This window comes from Bombina bombina, chromosome 10 (assembly GCF_027579735.1).
Source record: "Bombina bombina isolate aBomBom1 chromosome 10, aBomBom1.pri, whole genome shotgun sequence".
NCBI lineage: Eukaryota > Metazoa > Chordata > Amphibia > Anura > Bombinatoridae > Bombina > Bombina bombina.
In genome coordinates this window covers 129,637,452-129,658,051 of record NC_069508.1, presented here as the reverse complement: position 1 = coordinate 129,658,051, position 20,600 = coordinate 129,637,452, and positions in this window count along the sequence as shown.

Below are 20,600 nucleotides of genomic sequence, written 5' to 3'. Positions count from 1 at the left end.
AATTTTGTTTTATTTACATGTCAGTTTTTCACTGTATTTTTTTTTTTGCCTATATCAACACTTATTTTGTTATATTTATGGTCATTGGTGTATGGTTACTTCTGTGAGAAAATGTCTCTATTATGAATTTTTTGTAATTAATATTTGGCATTGCAAAAATTCTTTCAGCTATATTTTTAAAAAAAAAAAAAAAAGCTAAAAAGAGTGCTTTATTCCTTGTCTTTTTTGTAATAAGTGGATAACACTGTCATTTCTCTCTAATCTTTTGGATATATATTAGTTTATGTGTCTGCACCACTTCATCTTAAGAGGATACTAATTTTGACTCTCCTCTTAAGTTTGTATACATTACATATTAGAAATTTCTTGTCCCCAATTTCTATCTCCAACAAAATATATCTTCCTTTGTTATCTCTAACTATATTGTTTATTTTATATTCCAGTGTTTTATTTAAACGAATTGCTACTCCTTTTTTTCCTTTTAAGACATAGAGTAAAAATAACTTCCTTCACCCAGCCTCCCTTTAATTTAACTACCTCTTACCCCATTAGATGTGTTTCTTGCAATAATAAAATCTGGGCTCTCAGTTTTTTAGCATATCTTAAAATAGATTTACGTTTGATAGGCTGCCTATGTTCCATTAAATAATTTTAAAAACCATTTATTTTTCTAAATAAGTAAAAAAAAACATGGATAACCACAAAAAAATAGAGAGGACCAACAGTCGGACAATTGAATGATGAGGGAGAGGAAGAGGGGGGCTGCTCCCCAAATCCCTCCAAAAAACAACACATACCTATGAAATCATATTCAGATAAATTACCAGGGTTTTGTCCATATTACTTCATTAAGAAGAACAAAGATAAGAAGAAAAAAATGATAAGAACTAAAAAAAAAAATCGTCCAGACATATTTCCCATTTTTGCCATTATAATTTTCCAAGAACAGATTAACCTCTGCTACCTCAGTGAACAGTTTATTCCCTTCTTTTGTTTGCACATTAATTCTTGCTGGGTATAATAACCTAGCTCTTCAGCCATCTTGAATTAACCTAGTGCATAGTGGTGCCATAATTCACCTTTTATTTGATGTTTCTATTGAATAGTCATTAAACATTAAAAACAAATTCCCCTTCTAATTAATCTCATTATTTGCTTTCCTGTAAGCACTCAAGATTTTAAACTTATCTTGAAAGTTTAAAAGTTTCATAATAACTGGCCTATTGATTCTTGTTCCATCAGTTCCTTCCTTTCTGGGCCCATTCTATGTATTTTTTAACTATTATAGCCTGTTCTTATATTTTAATATTGAGTAAATTCATTAATTCCGTTTCTTCAAATCTTTTAAGGTCTTTTTTAGTTATTTCCTCAGTTAGACCTATTATTCGAAGATTATTCCTCCTTGCACAATTTTCTAGGTCATCTAATTTTGCTTTCATAATTTCTATCTGTTCGGACATAGAATGCGTAATCTTATCTCTTTGTATCTCCTTGTCTTCTATGTCCTCATTATTAGTGTTATGTGTACAACCCTCTTCATTAGGCCCAACAGGGGTCTCTAATGAGAACCTATTACATTTTTTCCTGATTTTTACTTCTAGAAGTTATATTTGGTGAATTTAATTTACTTTTAGTTATATATTTATCCATACAAAAAGTGAAAAAAGAAGAAGAGAGGAAGGGCAGCAATACATACAACTAATGTTATTAATACCCAATCTCTGTGTGTTCAAATATTAGCATGTGTCTGTGTTATTAACCATAAAGATCTTCCTTTTTTTTTTTAAATCCCTTCCCCCCCTTAAATATTGTAGAACAACTTAGACGTTTTCTACCAATGTTAGCCCTTTAAAACCTGCTAGGCAAATATATATACCCAACTGTCCTAAACAGGTTAATTAATAGAAGAGCTTAAAGGGACATTATACACTCATTTTTTCTTTGCATAAATGTTTTGTAGATGATCTATTTATATAGCCCATAAAGTTTTTTGTTTTTTTAAAATGTACAGTTTTGCTTATTTTTAAATAACATTGCTCTGATTTTCAGACTCCTAACCAAGCCCAAAAGTTTTATGAGAATACCGTCAGCTACCTTCTCCAGCTTGCTCCTGTTTGTGTAAAGGGTCTTTTCATATGCAAAAGAAGGGAGAGGGGGGAGTGTCTTATTTCCCACTTGCAGTGGGCTTTCCAGCTACCTTTTCAACAGAGCTAAACTAAGAGCTTCTAAGTAAGTTTTTAAACCATTTTATACTGGATTTTTATATCAGTATCTGTGCATCTTATTCTTTATAGTAGTGTCTATTACTTGCAGTTATATGAAAAAGAGTGTATACTGACCCTTTAAAGCCAATGTTTCTGGACCTGTCAAATAATATGATCTTATTTTAGTCAGCAGTATCAATTAGCGTTGTATTTCAACAACAATTAACGCTATTCCTTGCTTAAAAGTTAGACCACAATCACCTCTTTTATAACCTTATTTTTTATACCCTGTGAATACTGTGGCAATATTTGACAGAGGAGAAAAGGAGGAAAATCATAAATAAGTAATTCCTAATATATACAGATATCATTACAAAAGTTTTAGGCCTCAGATATAATATAAACATATGGAGTTATTTCGGAAAAGAGTAATTTAAATTCTGAGAAAATAACGTATGTAACTGACCCCAGATGCAGGTGTGCTTACATACTTAGTTGATTGAAAAAAATAGAAAAAAGTAACATCAATTAACTGCCAAGACTATGTGTGCATATACCTATAACCCAGCGAGAATGCTTAATTTCAAATCTTAAATAACAAAAACATGTACACATATCCTGACAGAGATATTTAGCTGTATAGGCACATTTAGCATTTATAAAGACACAGCTAAGATATTTGATTTAAAAAAAGTAATACAAACATACCTGTATATAAATATGGAAAATATTGGGTCTCATGAAACATAATACACATGCATATGTGTCCAGGCCAGGGTGTTTTAACCTCAGAGATTAAGTAAGTTTATATAGAGTCCCCACAGTTGTTCTTGGTTCCCAATATGAGGTATGAGCATTCAAATATCTCAGTAGAAGTAGTTGACTTTGGAAAAATAGGCTCATGCAAAAAATGTATTAACATATTCTAATACACCTAGCACCACCTAGTGTTCATACAATATATATTTTAATTATAATTATATGCATAAACCTCAATCTATTTCTCTGTTCATACCTCCAGGTAACATTGTTCCTAGCTTGTGTATCAAAAATAATTCCCTATACTGTAAGAGTTTTTTTCTATTACCACCCCTCCTTGGTAATCTCACCTGTTCCAAAATTTGAAATCTCAATTGGCTCACCTAGTGACCTGCTTTCACAAAATGGTGAGAAACAAGTGTCTCTAGATCTTTATTCCTAATATTACTTTTGTGTTGATTTATACGTTCACGTAGTGGTCTCCCCTACATACCCAAACCCACACAGACATTTGAGAATATAAATCGCATAGTTTGTGTTGCAGGTATAATATCCCTTGATCTTATATTTCTTACCCATCTGTGGGTGGGAGCAGGTAGGGCCTCTTATCAGACTATTACAATTTTAACAATTAAGGCATGGAACACATCTTAAATTAATTTCCCCTATGTAACTTTGACTTAAACACTTAGTAGGGCCAATGTCTGCCTTAATCAATCTGTCCTTCAAATTCCTACCCCTTTTAAAAGCTGGCATAGGAAAATCTTGAAACTCCTTAAATTCAGGGTTAAATTTTTTTAACACATGCCAATGTTTACAAAGAATTTTCTTTATCTGTTTACTCCATGGAGAATATTCACTAGCAAACACCATCCTAGGTTCCTTAATCTTTTTTATCATATCCTGTAATAGGGACTCTCTTGGAATTTTTAGTACATTCTCAATCTCATTCTGTATTAGGTCTAATGGGTATCCTCTCTGAATAAAGCGTTCACCCATTTCTAAGAGTCTATCTTTAAAGTGAAAGTAAACTAAGGCTAAAGGCTATTCAGATAATAAAAGTATAGGAGAAATAAACCTTACTTTAATTCATCATTTTGCTGTAATCATTTTGTAAATGTATTTTTTTCCACAATCATTTAGCCGAATTGACTTTTGCCGTGACGATTCAACCAATATCGAACTTATTGGTTTCCCCAGTGGCGTCTAAATCAGTTCAATATATGCCCCCTGTTTGAAATGCACATGTGACTAACTCCGAACTTCGTCAGTTTCTAGAAGCGCCCTCATGTGAGCCGCATGCGCATTGTTAACAAAGGGATTCCCCGAGTTTCGTCACTGCATTCTCTCTCACACGGGGCAAGTGATCGGACAAATCTTGCTGACTACCGCTATTTGTTATAGTAAGTATATATTATGAACGCAACTATTGCCAAATTTTAAGATTTATATCCTTCTTTGCATTCAAATATAAATATTGTAATGTTAACACTATTAGCCAAAAAGCCATACATTTAAGATACTACATTATTATTAATTCAAATTCTTTCAATTGATCTTTAAAATTATTTTAACAATGTATTCTGAATCGAGAACTATTTATAACACATATAATAGTATATTGTAATTTTATAAATCATGATAAATACAATAAAAAAACTGTATTGTCTCTAAATTATGAGCATATTAGACAAATAAACTTTATATTTACATACTATAAATGTATAAATATATAAATATCTATAACATTCAATATAATTATTATTACAGAACAAAAATAAATACAATTATGAGATATAAAGTGAATGTTGAATTATCCAAAGAATATATATATTCACATTGGATTTAACATATAAATATAATATACAGTATATAGATCTACACAACAATTTATGCTTCTATATGAGCATACGTTATATAGTGTCATAAAAAAGCTATATATGAAGATTAATAATGACATTAATAATTACAAAAGTTACAAATATGATGGAGATTGAAAAAAAAAGAAATAAACATATAACCAATTGTAAATATATCATTTTATCTATGTAAGAAAATTAAACTTGTATATTCATTTATTTATTTTTAATAGGAATAAGTATTATATGAACATTTCATACATGATTGTAAACTCTTAAACTTTATAATATTATGGTTAATTATAGTCTATAAATTTTAAGATATGTGCCAATATGATTTTTTTTACATTGAACGTAATATCCTTACATTATAAGTAACTGCGCTCGTTGTAGTCTTTGGGGAATCCTTCAATGGCGGCACACTGCTATGGACATTTTCCACTGAAATACTGAACAGTAAATCTAGTGATTTATTGTTAGTATGTATCATAGCGGAGATCGTGATGTTGCGCATTCGCATAAACTAGGTTGATGAGAACGAGCACGCTTCCTGATGTATATGGCGGGTGGGACCGCTGGTCAGAGTAAGAAAGATAATCCAGGAAGAAAGCGAGGGGGCAAAGGAACATAGCTAAAAGTAATATCGCAATTTTATCCATATTACCGAAATCATTGTAAATATAAAAAAGTAACTTAGCGACTATACTAGTTTATACTAGATTAACCAATAGCCATATTCTTATATGCTAAAATTTACTTTAACTACCCTTTCGTCTGTGACAATCTTTCTTACTCTTCTGGGTAGAGATTTTAACAAAGCTGGAGGATGAGCGCTGTTGTACTGTAATAGATTATTGCACTAAGATTCCTTCTTATATAGATCAACCAATAGAATATAATTTCCCTTATAAATTGTAGTATCTAGAAATAAAAAAAAAAAATCTTCACTAAAATTCAGTTTAAACCTAATATGTTGTGTAGCACTATACAAATCATCCACAAATACCTCCAGGGTTTCAATGTCACCCAACCACACTACAGAAATATAATCTATATAGCGCCACCAACAAAAAACAATCTGCTAGATTACGAGTTTTGTCGGTAATGGTGTGCGGTGCTAACGAGCAGTTTTCCCTCACCGCTCACCTACAGACAACGCTGGTATTACAGGTTTTTTTAAACCTGGCGTTAGCCGCAGAAAAGTGAGCAAAGAGCAAAATTTAGCTCCACATCTCACCTCAATACCAGCGGTGTTTATGGTAGTGGTGAGCTGGCAAAATGTGTTCGTGCACGATTTCCCCATAGGAATCAATGGTGGAGAGCCGGCTGAAAATAAACCTAACACCTGCAAAAAAGCAGCGTTCAGCTCCTAACGCATCCCCATTGATTCCTATGGGGAAAGAAAAGTTATGTTTACACCTAACATCCTAACATGAACCCTGAGTCTAAACACCCATAATCTTACACTTATTAACCCCTAATCTGCCGCTCCCACTATCGCTGACACCTACATTATATTATTAATCCCTAATCTGCCACTCCGGACACCGCCGCCGCCTACATTATAGTTATGAACCCCTAATCTGTTGCCCCCAACATTGCTGACACCTACATTTTATTTATTAACCCCTAATCTGCCGCCCCCAATGTTGCTGCAACCTAACTACACTTATTAACCCCTAATCTGCCGCCCCCAATGTTGCCGCCACTATAATAAAGTTATTAACCCCTAAACCTAAGTCTAACCCTAACCCTAATCCCCCCTAACATAAATATAATTTAAATAAATCTAAATAAAATTACTACAATTAACTAAATAATTCCTATTTAAAACTAAATACTTAACTATAAAATAAACCCTAAGGTAGAAACAATATAACTAATAGTTACATTGTAGCTATCTTAAGATTTATTTTTATTTTACAGGCAACTTTGTATTTATTTTAACTAGGTAAAATAGTTATTAAATAGTTATTAACTATTTAACAGCTACCTAGCTAAAATAAATACAAAAGTACCTGTAAAATAAAACCTAACCTAAGTTACAATTACACCTAACACTACACTATAATTAAATTAATTCCTTACATTAAATTAAATTAATTACAACTAAATAAACTAAACTAAAGTACAAAAGAAACAAACACTAAATTACAGAAAATAATACAATAATTACAAGTTTTTTAAACTAATTACACCTAATCTAACCCCCCTAATAAAATAAAAAAGCCCCCCAAAATAATAAAAAGCCCTACCCTACACTAAATTACAAATAGCCCTTAAAAGGGTTTTTTGTGGGGCATTGCCCCAAAGTAATCAACTCTTTTACCTGTAAAAAAAAATACAATACCCCCCCAGCATTAAAAACCCACCATCCACACACCCAACCCTACTCTAAAACCCACCCTATCCCCCCTTAATAAAACCTAACACTAACCCCTTGAAGATCACCCTACCTTGAGACGTCTTCACCCAACCGGGCAGAAGTAGTCCTCCAGACGGGCAGAAGTCTTCATCCAAGCCAGGAAGAAGAGGTCCTCCAAACGGCAGAAGTCTTCATCCAGACAGCATCTTCTATCTTCATCCATCCGGAGTGGAGTGGGTCCATCTTCAAGACATCCGACACGGAGCATCCTCTTCTATATTCATCCGATGACTAAATGACTGTACCTTTAAGTAACGTCATCCAAGATGGTGTCCCTTCAATTCTGATTGGCTGATAGAATTCTATCAGCCAATCGGAATTAAGGTAGAAAAAATCATATTGGCTGATCCAATCAGCCAATAGGATTGAGTTCGCATTCTATTGGCTGATTGGAACAGCCAATAGAATGCAAGCTCAATCCTATTGGCTGATTGGATCAGCCAATAGGATTTTTCCTACCTTAATTCCGATTGGCGCTTGATAAATGGAACCAAGGCTCCACCCTTGTCTTCACCCTTAAAAAACAGATTTCTATTGTTCTGTAGGTTCTGTATAGCTTCCCTATCCCTTTAAGTCAAATTATTCAATAGACTGGCTTTTAGGCAACTTTTCTCAGTGTTTTTCTACAAGTTATATATAAGTGTGTACTCCAGGATTAACCTGTTGCGGTATGAATTAACTTTTATTAAACAACTCAAAATACAAACAGGATGCCAGCACAATGGATAAAAAGTGTACATTTATTGAAGACCTGAATAAAAGATGCAACGTTTCGGGGTGAATAAATTTACACTTTTTATCCATTGTGCTGGCATCCTGTTTGTATTTTGGATCACAGTTGGGGTATAGCAGTTAATCCCCTATGCCATAGCACTAACAGTGGTGCTGCTCTCAATACTGGACTTTACATTAAACAACTCAAGTGATTGTAAGTTTAAATGATTAACATTTGCCTCATTATCAATATATCTTCTTTTGGCTTCCCTTTTTGTATCAGAAAAGAAACGTTTAAATTTTAAGGATCTATAGAATCTAAATAAGTCCCTTTGCAGTCCAAATGTATCACATTCTAATTGTCGTGGACAAAAGTCCTCTCTCTAACACCCGTTGTTCATCTGGTGTCAGAGGAATGTCGCTAATGTTAATAATTACTGACCGCTCTTGTTACCAGTCATAACACGTCTCCCATAACGTTCCTTGGGCGATTTTGATTATGGTGTCTCTTGCCCCCTCTGTGCCAACGTTTTCCTCTTGAGTCCCCCAAAACTGAATCTGAATTGGAACTCTGTGAGCTAGAATTAAAACTCACTCTTCGTGTACGGTGGCATCTGAAACTTGGAAGTGTCACTATTACCCCTTCCAGTATGTTCACTGATCAATCTATAAACAGTTACGGATGAGTAATCATTCCCATTCCAGGTAAACTTTGTTTTCTTATGCTTCTTAATGTCTCCTTTTAATTCAACAATCTGTTTGTCTATATATCAATATACTTTTGGAGTTCATCTCTTAATTCTTGCTTCAATGACTTAATTTGGATCTTTTTTTTTGCCCAACGCCAGTAGATATTCCATTTTAAGTACCATAATGTCAAAATAACAACCAGTAGGGGTGAGGAAGGGAAGAAAGCTGTTTGGGAGGGATCAGGGAGTGGGAGGTGTCCGTTGGGAGGGTATTCTAATTGCCAAAAACAAATTGCAAAGCCATGCATTTCTACTGTTTCCGAGCAAAGGTGATACCAGAGAAGCTTTCATAATCATTTTTCATATGGCCACAGTAGTTGTGGGAAAATAATTTCAGTGAGAAACCGAAGTTTGTGAAAAAGTTATTTTTTTTATATGATCGTATCTAACGGTCAAATAGTGGCACCAAAATGATCCTAGATCAATACTTTGGGTTGTTTACTTTAAACATATATATAGTTTTCATAAGTAAATCAAAAGCTCTATTTCTGTTTAATTAGAGTGATAGCAAAATGCTAAAAATTCTCTGATTTCCTCTGAAATTCCTGGTAGCATAGGGGTTAAAGGGATAGAAAGGTCAAAATTGTAATGTGCATGGATGCATTTCAATTTTAAATAGAAGCATTTTTGTAATATACTTCCATTAGTAAAAATGCTTCTAGTAAACGTTATTACTGTTATTTCCGCATACTTGCTTACCTTCCGAGGGTCCGTGCACCAGTATTAAAATTCTTCTCAGTGAATCAGCTTATAGCTTGTATGACACAAATAACATCTTCACAGAAGCAGTGCTCACCATCTTCAGCTCTCTGAGCTTGAATACTGGTGCACAAGCCCTCAGAGGATATGTGCATATGCCCCAGAAAAACAGTAATAACTTTTACTAGAAGTATTTTTGTTAATAGAAGTATATTGCAAAAATGCTTCTATCTCAAATTGAAATGCATGTTTGCACATTTCAATTTTGACGATTATATCCCTTTAAACACTGTATATGTATAACTTCTTTATAGGCAGTTAATCACACAGTGCTACACAATAAATAGTGCAATTATGACCTCTTAAGTATTAGATCATTTTATAACTCTCTTTTATGTGCCTGTCACTGTTGAGCCAAGTATTAACTCTGTGGTTCTGTTTTGATTATCTTTAAGACATGTTTTTATTATCTTTTAGACTTTTGCACTCTTTGGGGCCTATTTCTCAAAGGTCTTGCGGACCTTATCCGACAGTGCGGATCAGGTCCGCAAGACCTCGCTGAAAGCGGAGAGCAATACGCTCTCCGTATTCAGCATTGCACCAGCAGCTCACAAGAGCTGCTGGTGCAACGCCGCCCCCTGCAGACTTGCGGCTGCCAGCAGGGGGGTGTCAATCAACCCGATCGTACTCGATCGGATTGATTTCTGGCGATTTCTGTCCGCCTCATCAGAGCAGGCGGACAGGGTTATGGAGCAGCGGTCTTTGTGACCGCTGCTTCATAACTGCTGTTTCTGGCGAGTCTGAAGACTCGCCAGAAACACTGGCCCACACGGGCCCGTTCGGAGCTTGATAAATGGGCCCCTTTGCTTTAAACAACAGTGTTGTTTCCATAATGCAGAACACATTATAAATGGCAAAAAAGCCCCAATGCAAAATGCATAACATTTTATATTTATGTCACACAAAGCTACTCTCTGTAAAGTTATCTGCATGGTAAAAAAAACAGAAAAACAGCCAATCTGCATAATCCGTGTAAACCTCTATGACTTGAGGAGGATGCACGCTTCCTTGTTTGTCTGGGGACTAGCATCCAGATTGGATTTTTTAATTTCCTTTACAATGGGATGTGGCTACTGAAGAAATTTTGAGGTAAAATATCTTCTTTTTTATGTTAAAGAGGTACTGAATAATTTTAAAGTCCTTCAGCATGCTCCTATAAAAATACACCACTTATTAAACTTCAAGCACTGTACAAAAATAATTGCAGTGAGAAAAGTAAGAAGTATATGTCCCTATTTGACGAGTGTTAAAATACTATAACATATCCATTCTGTTAGCACTTATAATTTGTATTCAATTTTTTTTCCTTTATGTTATCCAAAATCTATCAAAATAGTGATGATTATTTTTGTCTCAATACTCTATGGAAGCATAATTTTCCATAGCAACTAAGATAGAGGAAGATTGAGTTTACATAATGTCCCATCTACTAAAGTAGAGCTAAGAGATTCAAATGTGTAATTTCAAATGAAATTACAAAACCTTTTTATTTCTGGAGAATAAGTCATGTCATTACAATTTAATCTTGTTGCAGACAAAGATTAACCTACCAGTTCAAAGTGACCTGATGTTGTCACTGCATATTTTATTACCAAACGTGTTCTCGAATCGCACTCTTTCTGTTCTTACACTTATATGTTCCTAATAAACAATGTGCTGTATAGCAAACATATACATTATATTTTCATTAATTCCTCATATGTGTCAGCTACACTATAATTTTATTGTGCACATGAGTCATTAGCTGGCCTGTGAGTAGGAACTTTAAAGGGACATACTACCCATGTGCCAAATCCCTTGAAAGTGATGCAGCAACACTGAAAATTTGCCAAGGAAATATCACCTAAACATCTCTATGTAAAAAAGAAAGATATTTTACCTCATATTTCTTCAGCTCACAATAGTAAGTGCTCTAGAAATATCTATCCTTCAGCTTCTGTCGCTATATAAGGTAAACAAGCAATCCCTTTGTTATGTAAATTTGTCTATCTCCCTGTATAAGTATACATTTAATATGTTGGTTAATTGGCATAACCTTATAGCTTTATTTTGCTTAATATTAAAGGGACATATTACCCAAATGTTGAATCATTTGGAAGTGATGCAGCATGTTTGTAAAAAGATGACAAGAAAATATCACATAGAACATCTCTTTGTAGAGATGAAGAGGGATTTTAACCCCTTGTACTTTGTCCAGCGTACTGTGCTGATGCAGTACCTACGTCCAACACCATGGTGCATACTGCAGTCCCCACTGTCAGTATAGGCAGCGGAGACTGCAGCTGGGGGCAAACGGCATCTGCCTTCATATAGTAAGGGAGCACAGATCATGCTCCCTTAGTAAATGAAGGCAGATTGCCAATCATTGCAGAGAGTGATACTGTCTCTGTCACTCTCTGTAATGATCATCGTTGGAACCAAGCGGGAGCTATGGGAGGGGAAGAGGAAGGCACAGGGTTCCCAATCTTACAGAAACTATGGATGTCAGGGAGAGGGGGGGTTATGACTCTACCAGTTGCTAAGGATATTAAAAAGCTAGATGTCTGGACACACTTTCAGATGCTGACCCTGAATTTGATACAGTGCCCCCTTCATCCTGGCCCTCTGTGCTGACAGATCATCATGGGGGGGGGGGGTTACTTGCTGTTTTCTTTTCAAGTTATTTTTTTTTATTTTTACTCTTTTGGCTCCACCTTTTGTTCAGGGGTTAGTAAATGCCAATCACACCAGCCTTTAAATACCTTAACCTCTCTTTAGTTTGAGCCCTTGTATAGAGTTTGTCTCTCTGTGTTTGTTCCTGTGTATTTTTTTGCTTGTAGTTTATCTGGATTTTTGGCCTTTGCCTGAATCTCTTTTTTTTTTTTTATAACATTTATTTATATTAAAGGAGGCTTATGACAATAATCCGTACATTTCAATAATACATTACAGTTACATTACAATAATAAATATAAAATATAAATAGTGCGTCATCTTGGATAAATTTTACATGTACATTTAAATAGTGGCAAAAAATGTCAGAGCAAGGGACAGCAAGCCTCCTTACATTAATCCACGTCAGGAAAAAGGGTGCCATACAGAGTAAAAAAGAACTTTGTGCCATACATACATACACTTGTGCCATAGTTCTAACCATTCTTCTCCTTAACTTTTTATTTTTTCTAGACATAATACCCCCCCAAAAACAAACATACAAACACAACAACAACGACAACAATAACAACAACCACAACGACAAAAAAAAAAAAGAAATACTAATGCACCCAACTCTCTCGCCTCTCCTTCCCCGCCGGCTATCTCAATCCGTGTTCAACGCCCATTCCCCAGGGAAATGACCCGCCAGGATGTTTAGCAGAACAAACTCAGTGTCTCTAAATGGTTTAATCAATTTTTTTTGATGTGCAAGAGGAAGAGATCTTACCACAGTTTCCCATTTCTTGAAAAATGCCGGCAAATATTTATCTTGTGGATATGGAATATTGAATTGTTCTATCGTAAAATGGTTGATCAAAGCACTTTTAAATTGTGACATTGTAGGTGCGGAAGATGCTTTCCAGGATTTGAAAATAAGATTACGTGCCGCTAAGATTATCGTATTTATCAAACTGTAGTTCTTAGTTATTCCCTGAAATTTCACAAGAAAGAAAATTTCTATTGGCGATAGCTTATGCTCCAATTTCAAAGTTACCGTCATCCAATAGGATATTTTCCTCCAATATTGGCGTATTTTCGGACAACTCCATAGACAGTGGAATATATCTGCTTCTGTTGACGAACATCTAGAACAAAGGATCCTTGTCTTCTACCACTTGGAAAGAGTAGCCGGAGTGAGATATCTCTTTAGGCCAATTTTTATCTGTGACTCTCTCCAAGAAGTCAGGACCCAACTCTGTTGTATTATTTTAAAGCTCCCAATAATAATATGATCATCTATGTCTGGAAAGTACGTAAGCCACTTTGTGATCATGTCATTCACCTGCATATTTGAAGCTTTTTGATTTAAAAAAAGATACAGAGGGGAGATTGCATAAAGCCCTGCAGCGAACAGGGAGATCTTCGCCTGTAGTTTGCCCCAGGCCCATTTATTCCCATGTTTTGAGCATAGCTCTTGAAGAAAGTGCCTAACTTGGAGATAAGCATAGAACTCGCGAGGGCGTAAATCGAATTGCGTTGCAATTTCTTCAAACAATAAAGGATGTCCAGCTGCATCCTGTAATTGGCTCATATTTTGGAGCCCTTTTGATGCCCAAACTTTAAAAATCTGGTTAGAGAGACCTGGCCCAAACTCGGGATTACCACATATGGGTAAGTATTGCGAGACATAAGGAGAGTAATTACTTTCCGTACATAGCCTCTGCCAGGCCACTATAACGTTCTTAAAAGTGGTCAAAAAGAATATATTAGACGGAAGAGACGTAAGAGGGCAATGTAAAAGCGCATTCAAACTAAATGGAGCCACAATTTGAGATTCCCAAGTAACTGAGGAAATGTGATCTTTTCGGGTTAACCAGTCGAGTGCAAATCTCGCTATAGTGACCAAATTGTATGTCTGGATGTTAGGGAGTGCAAGGCCAGCTGACATCTTAGAGTTCATGAGTCTGTGGGGAGCAATTCGTGGTTTCTTTCCATTCCATAGAAAGTTCGAGCATGCCCTATTATAAATAATGTTATCTTTTTTATGTAAAAAGCATGGGATATTCTGGAAGATATAAAGGAATTTTGGAAAAATGACTGATTTAATTAAAGTTACACGGGCCGATAGGGATATGGGCAACATGGTCCACTCCTCTAGTTTCCTTTTACAATAGTCCAGACACGGCTTATAATTTAACTTATACCAGTCTTCTGTGTTATTAGATAGACAGAGACCAAGATAAGTGATCTGGGAGACCTCCAAGAAAGGGTGGTTACAAAAATGGGGGGGTTTTCTATAAAGCCACATTAATTCTGATTTAGAAATATTAATCTTAAAACCCGAAATCTCCCCAAATTCTTGGATAAGCGCCTGTAGAATAGGTAAGGTCACTTTAAGGTTAGAGAGGAATAATAAAAGGTCATCCGCATAAAGAAGCAGCACCAACTTTTCACCCGCCAATACAATCCCATTCAATTCTTGCCTTAAATGGATGGCCAGAGGCTCTACGCTCAGATTGAATAGAAAAGGGGAAAGGGGGCACCCTTGTCTAGTCCCTCTAGATAGATTGAAACAATGGGTAGACACATTATTTATAATTATCGCCGAAGAAGGGGCACTATAAATTAACCGAATATAATTAATAAAATATCCAGGAAATCCAAATCTGTCTAAAGCGGAAAACAAATGGTCCCAAACAACGCGGTCGAACGCTTTTTCGGCGTCGACCGTTAAAATTGCCTTATCTTCAATCTCATGTGCCTTAACTGACTTATACTTATTCCAGAAAGATTCAATCAAGATTAACAATTTCCTTGTATTTCTCACGGGATTCCGTTGAGACATAAAACCAGATTGGTTCTCGTGGATTAGTTCACCCATGTACAGTTTCAGTCGGGAAGCTACAATAGCTGCAAGCAGCATATAATCAGTGTTAAGGACAGAGATCGGTCTGTAGGAACTGGGCATTTCAGGGTCTTTACCCTTTTTTAAGATTAACGAGATATTAGCTGTAGTAAAGGAGGGAGAACACTTTGTATTATCTGAAAAATAAGAGTTAAATAACTTGGTCAATATAGGGGTCACCTGCGTTTGTAGAATTCTATAATATTCGATAGGGAGAGCATCCGGTCCGGCCGCTTTATTGGGTTTCACATTCTTAATTGCCGTTATGATTTCCTCTTCGGTAATCTTAGCATTGATCACCCCTCTAGCCTCCGAGGATAATTTAGGCACCTTGATCTTTTCCCAGAATGCCGCTTTCTTATCGGGATTGATAGAATCTTTTTTATATAGATCCTGAAAGAATTCAAAAAATACTCTTTCAATGTCGGAGTGTTTAGTGTATCTCGAGTCTCCATGTTTAATGGCAGAGATTGGATATCTGGGGGACGCTTTAGCTAGTTTGGCCAAAAATTTTGCTGATCTACCTGTAAAGCCCCCATATATTGCTTTCATTCTCAGTTCATCCTGGACACTCTGCTGTTTAATGTGAGTGTCACGCAGTGTCTTTGCAGCAACATATGCGTCCCAGCGTTCTCTGGTATGGTTTATAATATAAGCTCTATATGTATTTTTAACCTGATTGGCAAGTTGTCTAGTCGCCAGTCTCCAGTTCTTTTTCAAATGTGAGGAATAAGATTTAATCACCCCACGTAAAACGGACTTGGAGGCCTCCCAGAACAGTTCGATTTTATCAATATAATTATGATTATTTTTATAATAGTCTTCCCATTTCAAGCGTAGCTGGTTCTGAAATGTAATATTATTGGTCAAATATCTAGGGAAATATATATAATTCTTACCTGACTGCCTACTGCCAATATCGCATTTCAGCGAGATCACAGCGTGGTCAGAGATAATGATATCTTCAATTTTGGTCGACCAGTTCCAACTAAGTAAGGATTCCGAGATTAAAAAGTAATCAATCCTAGAAAAGGACTGTTGAAGTTGCGATAAACATGTATACTCTCGGGTGTCCGGGTTCTGAACATGCCATATGTCAACCAGCCCCAAATGTGAGCACAATTTCTGAAATGTCCGCGATTTCCTATCTCTGTTTTTTAAGGCTTTCTTATTTGAGCTATCCAAAAAGGGATCCGCAGTCAGATTTAGATCTCCCCAAATAATTAAATTCAACCCTATATATCTATGTAGTTTAACTACCAGGGCTGACCAGAATTTATGATCTATTTGGTTAGGTCCATATACGTTACAGAATATGTACTTAATATGTTTAATTTCCATTTCCAAAATTAAAAATCTGCCTTCAGGGTTGGATTCAGTGTTGATTATCTGGTATTCCAATTTTTGATTCACTAAAATAGCTACCCCCCTCTTCCTAGATGTAAAAGGTGCCGCCACAACTTCACCCACCCATTTGGATTTAAGTTTAGGGATTTCGAGAGAGTTAATATGTAGCTCCTGTAAAAAAAACTATATCAGGGTTAAATTTACCCAAGTGTTTAATTATGGCTTTCCTTTTAATTGGAGAGTTGATACCGCCTATATTCCACGAGAATAAATTAAGATTATGGGCCATTAAAACACTTTATCTTGCAGAGCCCTAAATATATACACCAATAAGCCAAATATATATAAACTCTTAAGAGAGTCAAAGATGTGGGGCGGGAAACGAGCCAGGCAACCTCCGGGGGTGGAGGGCGAGAGGGAAGAGGCGAAGAAAAAAAAAAAACACAAACACAAAACCACCCACCCACCTCCCCCAGCAACCAAATCCACAAAACACCATGTCATCAAACAACATATTACATAATCTAAATTTGGATGGGGTTGATATACACAAACAAACAAAAAACAAACAAAAAAAAAAACAAAACACAGAGAAAAAAAAAAAAAAAAAAAGCCATATACATCCTGTACAATATCAACTAAAAAACACATGCTTTAAGCCTACTATCCTAAAATATCTACCTGATGGAAATGCCTACATCTTCATGGTACACCTGTCTCCCTGCAAAAGGTCTCCGCCTCCATAACATTGTTTAGTGTATGAGTGGTACCGTCTTTCAATACAATTAACTTTGCAGGATAAGCCAACTTAATGTTATAGTTTTCTCTCTGAAGTCTCCCATAGAAAAAGGACATATCTCTTCTCTTGGTTAAAGTTTCAGAAGAGAAGTCTTGAAACATTAGTAGCTTATGAGGGCCAAAAAAAAAAAAGGATTACATTTCCTGTAGTGTTTGAGATACAATACTTTATCTTGGAAATTTACAAATTTAAAGATTACTGGCCTGGGTCTCAGGGTCTCACTATGCTCATGTCGTTGGCCTATCCTATGAACTCTTTCGATTTGAAAGGGAGAAGCAGGAACTGGAATTTGCAGGGCCTGTGGTAGGGTAGTGGTGACAAAATTCATTAAATCCTGGAACTCAGGGGATTCAGGCAGACCGATCACCTTTAAGTTATTTCGCCTTGATCGGTCCTCAAGGTCCTCAATCTTAGCTTGCAGAGAGATAATGGTTTTACCCTGAGTATCTATGATTGAGTCAAGTACATTAAATCTGTCTTCCAGATCCGAGACCCTATTCTCAATTTCATCTAATCTTGCTGAAAACTGCCTAACTTCAGTAGTAAGGCTTGATATCTCATTTCTGATCTCTTTTTTAATCATGTCAAATTGGGGTGTCAACATTTTTGCTACTTCAGCTGCAAATTCTATCATATTATTGGGAAGAAGATTAGATACATTTTTTTCTTGAGGGGAGACAATGCTGGAGTCCAGGTTCCTGCTACTCCCCTTTTTTTCTTTTGACTTAGGAGGCATATTGGAGGGAGAGCTCCTTTGATACATATACTTGTCCATGAACAGGACGTACCCCCTAGTTACCACCAGTGGGACAAATACTATCTATCTGCCTTTAGAATGAAAAAAAAAACAACAAAACAAGAAAAAAAAAAACAGTGCAAGTTTTTCCAAAATTACCAGCGTTACTAAACAGTTTCCATGGCACTTACCTAAGTGCACGTCATTTAAATGTGAGAAATGAATCAGCTGTAGGTACTTATATTATTCTAATAAAACTAACTCTCTATACTCTTCACTGTGCAAAAAGCAGAATTTTTTTTTTTAAAGTGCTAATTTCCTTATTATATTACTTTTATCCACAATAAATATAACAACTACTCCAAAGTGCTAAAGTGTTTATAATTCAGCTATCAATTCTAGATTACATATGATTCCTAAATTTTAATTTTTGCTAAAATGTGTCACTTTCTAAATTAGTCCCCTTAACTTCACACCAGAACTAAAGTGCAATGCACCATGACATTAGTTTAATAACCGGGCAATCCTTAACTAATATACTATTCTTAATTCACACTGGCTCAGCAAACTTGGCCCAGCTAAAGGTTACATATGACACCTAATGTCTATAAAGTATACAATAATATGTAAGGCAGAAATTAGTTTGATACCAAAAAGCTCAGTATCCTTAGATTTAACCCAGCTGGTAAAAAAAAAAGAAGAAAACTCAACAACCACTGATGTTGTGGGCTTAACCACATTAACATAACATGCAACCAGTATATATTAGATAGATGTATAGACCTCCACCTAAGTGAGCTCTTATATGTCTATAATATCAGGTACCAAGCACTGGCCTGCTATATTTGACCCCTGTGAAATATCTAAAGTATATTGTTAGTATATATATTGTATCCAGAAGCATCCATTCAGAGGTATACGGCCCTTATAGTTTAAGCCTGCATACAGAGGGAGAGAAGCTAATGTGCTGTTAACAGAACAAATCTAACAGATTATAAGCAAATATGAAATTGCAGTATCCTCACAAGCAAACAGGACTGAATAACTGTTTGTTTTTTTCCCGGCTGGCTATAAAAATCCTGCGGTGCTCAGTATATCTATGGTCCTAGCCTTGGAGAGCTACATTTAGTGGTGTGTGGGGCACCGGACTTTCTTAAGAACTAGTACGGTACTATTACCTGTTCTGTGCAGTTTAATATCCTGTTTGCCTGAATCTCTGACAATTCTCTTGCCTGCTTGTTTGTTGCCTTACTGGATTTAACCCTCTGCCTGACCTTAACTTATATTTTTGGATTTTTGTTAGCTATTTTTACTTTGTCTGCAGTCACTTGCAGCATTCTGGTCCATTTTCCAAGCATTTTCCTTCACACTGCCTTTACACCTGATGCTGGAATAAGAAGACTACTAGCTAGGAAATTGGCATGACTGCTTTGCAGAACATAACAGGATGAAGTAGGAAAGAAAAGGGAAGATGATTAATTGAGGGTAGAGGAAATTATAATCATGAGGCTGATGATAATGGTGGTGATGATTAAGAGAAAGGGATGGGTGATGAACAAGATGAGCAAGATCATAATGATGAGAATGTTGATGAGAATGATAAGGCAAATGTCATTCTGGCCATTTGTTATGACTTATTCCTATGATGTTTAGTGCTAACTAATAATCATTTAAAAAAGGTGAACAGAAACAGGAGTTGAGAGAGTTCAGATGACCAGGATACAGGAGTCTAATTAGCAGCACAGTACTTAAGATTGTAACAAAAAATGCAAAGGTATGGCTTACCAGCAAGCTGTAACTTTAGGGCAAGTAAAAAGCAAGACCGCTGGTTTAACACTGGCAAATTGGACAGGTTGCAAGTTGGTAGGCTGGGATTAAACCAATGTTAAAGGGATAGGAAGGTCCAAATTATACTAGCATGATTCAGATAGAGTATGCTATTTTAAAACATTTTTAATTCACTTCTATTTTCAATTGTGCTTCATTCTCTTGGTATCCCTTGTTGAGAAAGAATACGCACATATCCTACACTAGTGGGAGCTAGTTGCTGATTGGTGCCTGCACATATTTGTCTCTTGTGATTGGCTAACTAGATGTGTTCAGCTAGCTGCCAGTAGTGCAATGATGTTCCTTCAGCAAAGGATAACAAGAGAATGAAGCAAATTTGATAATAGATGTAAATTGGAAAGATATTTAAAATAGTATGTTCTATCCAAATAATGAAAGAAAATGTTGTGATTTCCTGTCCCTTTAATTAGAGACAAAGCACATATTACTAACATAATAGTAACCGAAGAACAAGAAAGAAGATTGTATACAAAACAGGCCCCTTTTTAATAAGCTGGAAGGATAGGCAGGTCTACATGTGCTTTTTGGTCAATGGATCAGTTTAGGAAGACCAAGAAGAGGAACCATACATTGAGAAAATTGCAGTTGAGGCAATGGTGACTGAGCACAAGGTTGACTTTATGAGATGAGGTTTTGAACACAGATGAGAACATGACAAAGAGTAGCAACGCTTTACTCAATATGTAACATGAGTCTAGGAATCTCAGGGAGAAACAGGATGAAAAAAGCTGACTACAGTTCACAATAATCAAATAAACATTCCCTGAACATTGGAATTAAGGGGTTGCAGGCAGAGAGAAGTCCATAAAACAGGTTAAAAGTATAAGCAGGAAACAGACTCAGTGTCAGTAACATTTTGAAA